Source organism: Gavialis gangeticus, unplaced genomic scaffold (assembly GCF_001723915.1).
Source record: "Gavialis gangeticus isolate Ggan-Ray unplaced genomic scaffold, GavGan_comp1, whole genome shotgun sequence".
NCBI lineage: Eukaryota > Metazoa > Chordata > Crocodylia > Gavialidae > Gavialis > Gavialis gangeticus.
This window is the reverse complement of record NW_017729032.1, coordinates 175188982-175198461: the sequence shown is the minus strand read 5'-3', so window position 1 is coordinate 175198461 and position 9480 is coordinate 175188982. Positions and strand designations below refer to the sequence as shown.

Genomic DNA, 9480 nt, shown 5'->3' with positions numbered 1-9480 from the left:
TCTAGAAGTCACTTTCTAATGCCCTTCTCTCCTCTTCCTCTTTCCCACTACCCTCCCACAAGTCCCCAAAACCCATTGTTTTGACATAGAAATAAGATTGGTTGACTTGCTCTTTTCAGTCCATGTCATCTGTTCTTATTATTTTTGTTATCCTGTTGGTGCTTAGGAATAGAGCCCTTTTTGATACTGAAAAGCACTGGATGAGTAAAGACACTATGAGATTGACTGCTTTACAATTCCCTGTGTCCTTGTCAAAGGACAGGGTCCTTAAGGATGGCTGTGATCTCCCAAGGCCCCTTGACCATGCCAATTCAGCCCAATGGGCACCCTCAGTTCTTGCCTGCCATGTTTTTGATGGAAATGTAAAAATAGGGAGGCTGCCTTTAAGTCTTCTTGGCCATGGTTTGTTGGACACTCTGAACCCTGTGGGTTCCCAGACCCCTTGTGGGTCCCACTACACTATGGGTGTTTTCGGGGGCACCCTAGCCTTATGGGCTATATGCATGGCTCCAACTGCCCCTTTACCACACCCCAAGCCTCACAGACGGTATTGGCATTGCCTTGCCTAGGCCCCGTTACAATTCAGCCCCTCGTCCTTGCTGGGCTCTCTGCAGCCCTATCTCTTTGCCCCCTCTGGCACCGGGGTCCCCATGCTGCAGTGGGCCCCCAATGAGGCCTTTTCCTTCCCCAAATAGCCTCACCCAAACCACCGGTCTTATAAAATGGCAAACAAAACATAAGCCCCTGGGCTACAGCATAACAAAGCGCAAGGCATGCTCTGCCCCTTTAAAAGAGTAAAACTCCCTCTCTAATACTGGGTGCCTGGAGGCGAGGGTACCTTATGGGATCCTGGTGTCCCATTAGCCCTAAGGGTAGCATATCCAATGGCTGTAGTGTCTCTGAGCCCTTCCTCCCTGAAGGCTTCTTCCCCTTTGACTGCCAGCAGGGACCTGAACTACTGGATCCCAGCCTTAGGGTTTATATGGGCTTAGGCCCCTGCCTCTTCCGGCCAGCTAACCAGGTGCAGGTAAAGCCTATTCCCTCATTAGCCAGTTGTCATGGAAACCTGCACCTGGGCTGTTATCTGGCCCTTTGTGTTCCCTCTCCAGGCAATCTCTGCTCTAATAGGAGCAGGCACCTTAGTGTACTATGACAGTCCTCCTCTGTTTTTTAAAGGATGGGTACTATATTTTTTTTTCTCTAATCTTCTGTGGCCTCACCTGAGCTTCATGATTTCTCCAAGATGATAACCAATTGCCTCAGCCAATTCTTTGAGTAATTTATGATGATTCAAAAAACATTCATCTTGTCCAAGCTATTCTTCCCTACTTTTAGGCTGATGATCTTCCCCATTCTTGTTAATAAATATGACTTGATAATTGATCTTTCTTGCAAAGACTGAAGTAAAACATGGTACTAAACACTTCCACTTTCTTGCATTTCTCCACCGAGATGTAATGGCATGGTTGGGCACCCAAGGTAGCTGCCTCACACAGAGGCAGTGATGACTTATGATTACTACCACTGCTGTTGATATAAATGCGTGGCTGTTGCAGCAGTCATTTTTTTGGTTGTCCCCCACTGTAAGTCAAAACCCAGGGCAGCTGCCTCATTTGTCCCACCTTTACACCACTGATTGTCCATTATTAGCTTCCTCTCCCAATTTAGTTAACAATTCACACATTTCCTTCTAATATACTTCCAGAAGTACTTTCTTATTTTTTTATGTCTCTTGCTACCTTTATCTCAGTTTGTGCCTTGGCCTTCCTGATGTTCTCCTAACATGTCTGTGCTATCTCTTATACCCATACTCTCTTATACTCATCACCATGTTTTCATTATTTTGGGAGATTGGTAAATATGAAGCTGTTGAACAAATCCATGTTTAGCCAAATTGATCTCTTGTTTCGTACCTGGATAATCTGCTGTATACCTGGATAGCCTGCTCTTAGTATTGTCTATTTAAGGGATAAGCAGACTTTTTTTCTTCTTAGACTTGCTCCTAGGGGATCCTGCCTGCCAGTTCTTTGAGTTTGTTTCAGTCTGCTTTTCTGAGGTCTATTGTTCTTCTTCTTTCCTTTTCTTAAAATACAAACTCATGATGGCACGACCACAGGTACCCAAGTTGCCTTTCACTTTCCAGTTCTCAACCCAAAATAGAAATCAAAAAATTAAGAGCTTCCCCCATCAACTTGGTGTTTCAGTCCATTCCAAAACATTATTCCCCACACAATCCAAAGGGTTGCTGGATTATCTTTGTATGGCTGTGTTACTTGCATAACAGATACCATGGAAATTACTGCCCTCCCCTCATTAGCACTAAGTCCTATGATTTGGATACTTTGGTTAGTTCCTTAAAAAGAAAAGCCTTGTTTTACTGTTGGTTGGTAGCTTACAGAAGATACCCATTGTGCTCTTGCTGTTTGTCCCTTAACCTAAGGACTTTCATCAGGTTTACCTCCCACCTTCCTGTAGCTTCTCTTTCTTCATAGTTTCATAGTAGTTTAGGGTCACAAGGGACCTGAACAGATCATCTAGTCTGACCCCCCTGCCACTGGTAGGAGCACACACTAGGATCCCACAACCCCAGACAGGTGTTCGTCCAACCTCTTTTTGAATTTACCCAAGGTAGGAGTGAGGACCACTTCCCTTGGAAGTTGGTTCCAGATCCTAGCCACCCTAACAGTGAAATAGTGTCTACTAATCTCTAACCTGAACCTATTCTCCAGTAGCTTCTGCCCATTGTTCCTAATCACCTTGGTGCTGCTGGGGGAAATAGGGCCTTTCCTATTTGCTGCTGATCTCCCCTAACGAGTTTATTGGTAGCCATCAAATCCCCCCTCAGCCTCCGCTTGCTGAGGCTGAACAGGTTTAGGTCCCTCAGCCTCTCCTCATAGGGCCTGCCCTGTTGCCCTCCAAACAAGTGGGTGGCCCTCCTCTGAACCCTCTCAAGGCAGGCCACATCCTTCTTAAAGTGTGGTTCCCAGAACTGGACACAGTACTCCAATTGCAGCCTGACCAATGTCATATAGAGGGGGGGAGTATCATCTCTCTGGACCAACTTGAGATGCAACTTTGGATGCACGACAAGGTATGGCTGGCTTTGCTGGCTGTGGTCTGGTATTGGCAGCTCATGTTCATCTTGGAGTCAATAATGACTCCAAGATCCCTTTCCGCCTCTGTGCTCACAAGGGGGGAGCTCCCCAGCTTGTATGTATGCTGTGGATTCCTTCTCCTCAGGTAGGGCACCCTGCATTTGTCTACATTGAACTCCATCCTGTTACCATCCACCCACTTCTGTAGTCTGTCAAAATCTAATTGTAGCCTCTCTCTCCCTTTGAGCATGCCTATCTCTCCCCACATCTTGTTGTTATTGGCAAATTTGGACAACATGTTTTCCACCCCCTCGTCCAAGTCGCTAATGAAGATGTTGAACAGTGTAGGCCCCAAGACTGAGCCCTGGGGGACCCCACTATTCACATCCCGCCAGGTCAAGTACAACCTGTCCACCACCACTCTCTGGGTGTGCCCCATCAGCCAATTTTTGACCCATCCGACTGTGTAAGCATCAATGCCACAGTTGCTCAATTTATTAATGAGAATGGAGTGAGAGACCGTGTCAAAGACCTTTGTAAAGTCCAGAAAGACTATGTGTACAGCAACACCATCATCCAGGGATTTAGTTACCTGGTCATAAAAGGCCATCAGGTTGGTCAGGCAGGACCTGCCTTTGATAAACCCATGTTGATTTCCCCTGGGCATGATCTCCCCTGCTGGCCCCTCACAGACGTGATCCTTGCTAATTTTTTCAAGGATTTTCCCCAAGACCTATGTGAGGCTTATGGGCCTATAGTTTCCTGGGTCCTCCTTTCTCCCTTTCTTATAAAAAATGGGGACCACATTAGCTAATTTCCAATCTGAGCACCTGGCCCATGGATCATGATGGCTCGTACAGCCAGGCCAAGGGCACAGTAATGACCCCTGCCAGCTCTCACAACACCCATGGGCCTGCAGATTTGAAAACATCCAGCCCTTCCAGAAGATCCCTAACTACATCTGCGCAGACCCGAGGCCTGGAAGTGCTATCACCAAAATTGCCCCTACCTGTGGTGGGAGAGCTGTCCTGTTCCCTCTCCAAGAAAACAGAGGCAAAGAACTTGTTAAAAAAGTTTTCTTGTCTGGCATAGCCACAGGATTACCATTTAAGTCTAGCAGGGGCCCTACATTACCTGGTGCCCTCTTTTTACTCCCAATGTTTTTGAAGAAGGACTTTTTGTTGTCCTTAATCCTGGTCACTAGCCTGAGCTCCACCCCCGCCTTGGCCTTCCTAATAGCCCTTCTACACTCATGGGCCAAGGAGGAGTATTCCTCCTTGGTCATAACCCCTCCCTTCCGCCAGGTGTATGCCTCCCTTTTGGCCCTCAGGCATTCTCAAATGCCTTTGCTGAGCCATGGGGGTTTCAGAGCACTCTTACCCCCTTTCTTTCTCTTGGGGACTCTCACACTCTGACCCTGGAGGATTGTCCCCTTAAGGTACGACCATCCCTCACGGACTCCCATATCCTCTACCTTTTGGGCCCTCAGTGCCTCCCCCACTAATCTCCTAAATTCGCTGAAGTTGGCCCTTCTGAATTCAGGGGTTTTAATCTTAGTATAAGCCCTCAACACCCTGTGCTGGATGGTGAATTCCAGCAGGCGATGATCACTGTCACCCAGGTGGTCAAGAACCTGCAGTCCCCTCACCAGGTCATCCCCAGTGGCCAAGACCAGGTCCAGCAAGGTATCTCTCCTAGTGGGGCTGTGCACCTCTTGGATAATATGGAGATCCTGTATTTCAGCTAGGAACCCACATGAACAGTCAGACCTGGCTGACTGCTCCTCCCAGCAGATATCTGGGTAGTTAAGGTCCCCCATGACAATGACATTCCTAGACCTAACTGCCTCCATAAGCTGTACTGAGAAATTCTGATCCAACTCAACCCCTTGGCAGGGTGGTCTATAGTAGACACCCATTGTAAGATCCCTTTTGCCTTGTCCCCCTTGAAGTTTGATCCACAGTGCCTCTGCCTGACCTTCCTCTGTCCCAAAGCTAATTCTATATGATGTGAGTTGCTCTTTGACATAGAGGGCAACCCCTCTGCCTTTCCTCCCAGTCCTGTCCCTTCTATATAGTGTGTATCCCTGAATGCCCACCACCCAGTCACGGGTAGGATCCCACCAGGTTTCTGTGAGCCCCACTAAGTCTGGATTCATCCCTGCTATCAGAAGTCAAAGTTACTCCTGCTTTCCCCCCATATTACATGCATTAGTGTACAGACATGTGAGGCCTCCTGAGAGTGCACATACCTCCCCTCTGCTCCCAGGACTGCTGTGCCCATTGTTGCTTACCTGGGTTTCTGTTTCTCTTGTTGCCTTGCTAGTTGGTGAAACATCCCTTCTTCTTTGGGTGGCCCCTTCCCCCAACGCAGCTAGTTTAAAGCCCGCTGAAAGAGATCAGGCAACCTAGAGGAAAAAATGCATTTACCCTTGGGTGAGAGATATAGTCCATCCTACCCCAGCATGCCCTCAGCCCAGAAATATGAGTCATTGTCCAGAAATCCGAAGCCCACTTCATAGAACCATCTCTGAAGATGCCGGTTAACTACACTGATATAGGCCTCATGGCCTCTACTCTATCCACTTGGAGGATGGAGGAAAATACCACCTGGGCTCCCATCTCTGTAAGTATATGACCCATAGCCTTGTAGTCTTCCATGATGGAGTCAGTCTTAGCCTTAGATGCATTATTAGTCCCCACATGGACCACAACTAGAGGGTAATAGTCTGAGGGCTTAATGATCTTTGGGATAGTCTCTGTGATGTCCTGAATCCTCACGCCGGGCATGCAGCAGACCTCCTGTGACAAGGGGTCGGAGCGACAGCTTGGGCCATCAGTTCCCCTAAGGATGGAGTCCCCAATGACCAGAACTCTGTGTCTCTTCTTCCTTGGGGGCTGCCTTTTCACCACCTGTGATGTAGGTAGAGCAGCCTGTTAGATACATTGAGTATGTGGCTTTTACATTTTTTCTTTCCCTCCAAAATCAGACATGAGTAGGGATCTACCAAATTCACAGCAGAAGTGGGGTGTGGCAGCTCTTTTAATCTTTCATATTCCCCCATGTGTCACTCCTCCCCCCACCCTGCCATCCTTGATTGACTGAGGGGCCCCACTGCTCCCTCCTGGTGAGCAGGGAAGTGAAAACCATGGTTTAAAACATGGCATGGTTTTGCTTCCCCACCAGTCAGCAATAAGAATTGGGCCACTGGGGCCCCTCAGCAGTGGGAGGCAAAAATGGCACCATATTTAAAACCAGTTTTCACCTCCCTGCCAATCAGGAGTTTGCTGTAAGCACAGCCCCTCCACTAATCAGTGATGGAGGGGCATGTAGGGGAACGTGCAAGATTAAAGGAGCTGTAGTGTACCCCCACTTCTGCTGAGAATTTGGTAGGTCTTTAGACATGAGAGATGAATGCTTATAATTACTATGAAAAATATATGGGTATTTCTGAATGTATGCAAACCAACATCAAGATTTAGAAGTTCCCCTCTGTATAAGATCCAGCTCAAAGCAAATTTATCTGTTCAGTTGAGACAGGAATAGAAACAATAGTGAGATCTGTCCATTGAGTTCCATATACAAAACCAAACATTCATTTCTCTCATTGGTATCTGTCTGGGGCAATAGTTCTGGAGTGACTAGCTTGGGATAATCTTGTATTGATCAAGGGGTTGGACTGCATGACCTCTTGAGGTCTCTTTTGGCCCTTCTGTGACATAAGTTCTCTCTTTCTGTGCTTTACTCATGTCTGGAATCTCTAGCTACATCAGTCCAAAAATGTGTTAAAAACGTGTCTTATTTTGGTCGGTTGGGGGGTAGGGAGAATTGGAGAACCTGTGTATACTAACCTGACTTTTCTTCACACTTGTGCTTGACAGGTTCTTTAGAGATCACAATCCAGTGATGGGAGGTAGTTATATTAACTTTTATTTTGAGAGGCTTATCTGTTAAGGTTTGCTGCTGATACAGCTGGAACAGTTGATGAAATAAGAGCCTAACCTCTTTCATACTCCACTTATTTGCTCATTTGTGTTAAGTATGTGTCCTGTGCAAGTTTTATTGAGTATTAATAATCAGTTTGTATTTCCTTTTCATTAGTGAACCATCACCATCTGAATTGCCAAGGAGATTTCCATGTTGTAATGGAACATAGAGACATGTAGCAGAGTTAACTTGGGTAAGGGAAGCAGTATAGCTGTGTTAGCACAGTCTGCTGTTAAGGCTGACTGTTCCTGCTATGAAATGATACTGCTCATGCAGTTCTGCTGCTTTATGGTAGTTTGCTCGGAATTTGGTGCCGCATTGTGACATATAGACATACTCGTAGATAACACTACAGTGTTTTTTCTCAATGTCTAAACTGTTAACTACTTTGTTATGCTACACTAAATGTAATACAGACATTGTTATAATAATAGCAATCAATGATATAGATATGATACTGAATGTGGTAGAGAGATTGTGAGCCCTAAGGCCCAGAAAGAGCGTGGCCTTTTTCACATAAATATTACAAGATATTGCTCACTAAAGTGTTTTGATGTCAAGACTCCACGGAGTTTTAAAGAACACTGAATAGCACTTTGCTTCACAAACCTCCTCCACATGACAAAGAAACAGGCCATGATCAGCAACAGTCAATTCTAAAGCGCATCTCAAATTCTTGCCAAGGGCAGTGAGTGTCTTCTAGATATAGTTGACCCTAACTCCAGTGGGCACATCCAGATGACTATGCATGTGTACTTTGTGGCACTTCAAAGGCTTTTGAGGCACTGCAAAATTCATTTGGTGCATGTGAAAAGATTCTCTGAGTTGCATATTTGCAGCACAGAGCTAAACTTATTGTATACTGGGAAATTCTGGTATCTAAAAAAGTGGCTTAAAAAAACCCAGCATGGCTGCAGCATGTGCTGTCCAAAACCAGAGCCTGGCCAGCCAGAGCCACATTCCAGCTGCCAGCCAGGCTCTGTGCACCTGGATTACCACCGTTGCAGCCTTGGGAGGCCCCCAGAGCCCCAGGTAAGGCTGCTAGGGCCACCCCAGGTACTGGCCCCAGCCTCCCCTACCCGAATCAGGGCAATTTGCCATGCTCCAGAGCATGTGTGCAGGGGCATTCCCCAGGTATAAGTAGCAGTGGCACAAATATGTGCTGCTGCTATTTGTTTCTGAGGAAATGCATGTGCGCTCATCTGGATGCACCCAGTATGGCTACATGTGACTGCTGAAGAAAATATCTACTCTTTCTGTCAAAAGAGGCAAATTTTAGGAAAATAACTAAAATGTAATACTGCTTTATAAATTATAATATTTATGTGGCCTTCATGTATTTTTTCAGGTACTGTAATTCTAAGCTTTGCTGTGGCTGGTCTAATATATCACACTTCAAATATGTGACTGTTTATCTCGTTGTGCAAGGGATAGCTGAATGATCTAAGCATCAGCTTCAGAACATGTAAGAGCTCACTGGATACACATTTCAAGGCCAAACAGTATGGAGACACCTCTTCACTTTTGAGGTGACAGACTGTTAAAGTGAGTATCTTTCAATATTTTATGTAGGTTGTTCACATTTAAAAAAAAAGCCATGCCTGTGCTTCATCAATGCTAAAGCTTCCATTGCACTTTTAGCAACAATGGGTGCATCTACATATGTGATTTACTGCAGAGTTAACGAATTAGCTGTGCAATAAGGTGTCATCATCTACACATGCATCATAGTAAATTAATTAACTCTGTTATAAGATTGTATTCTCAGAGACAGTACTGTCTAATGGTGGAATCATTTACTGTGACAAAATGCTCGTGTAGACAGTGACAGAGGCTGGCTGGGGCACAAGGGTGCTAACGTGTGCGGTCTGCCTGCCGCACAGCTCCATACTTTAGCTCTCTCATGCTCTAGCCACCTGTTCTGCTGTTCAGTGCCACCACCTGGAGCCTGGGCCTGACCCATCAAGCATACTGTCATCCCATAGCTACTCTGCCCCAACTCAAACTGATGCAGTCCCAGGTGCACATGCAGATGTTGTGCCTGGTGTGCATGGCATACAGTTATGTAACTGGTAAGTGCCCTGGAACTTTCTCTAATGGAAATTACACTACACACATCCTCAAAAACCTCATTTGACCTGACCACTGAGGATGCTCGGGCCAGGTGCCAGATGATTGGAAGATAGCCAACGTGGTCCCCATCTTTAAAAAAGGGAGAAGGGAGGACCCAGGCAACTATAGGCCCATCAGTCTTACCTCAATCCTAGGGAAACTCTTTGAGAAGATCATGAAGGAGCACATCTGCGATGGGCCAGCTTCAGGGATGATGCTCAAGGGCAACCAGCACGGTTTCATTAGGGGCAGGTCATGTCAGACCAACCTGATTGCCTTTTACGAT

General features: G+C 46.3%; 1 long non-coding RNA gene across 1 annotated transcript in view; it reads right to left on the bottom strand.

Moving 5' to 3' along the window:
- LOC109302441 overlaps window positions 1–5289 on the bottom strand; it is a 14742-nt gene extending 9453 nt beyond the window's left edge. The window contains exons 1-2 of the long non-coding RNA XR_002098774.1: window positions 5279–5289; window positions 2646–2649 (exon numbers count right to left, since the gene is read on the bottom strand). This is a non-coding gene — a long non-coding RNA (uncharacterized LOC109302441). The remainder of the gene's footprint in view (window positions 1–2645; window positions 2650–5278) is intronic.
- Between the last annotated feature and the right edge of the window lie 4191 nt (window positions 5290–9480).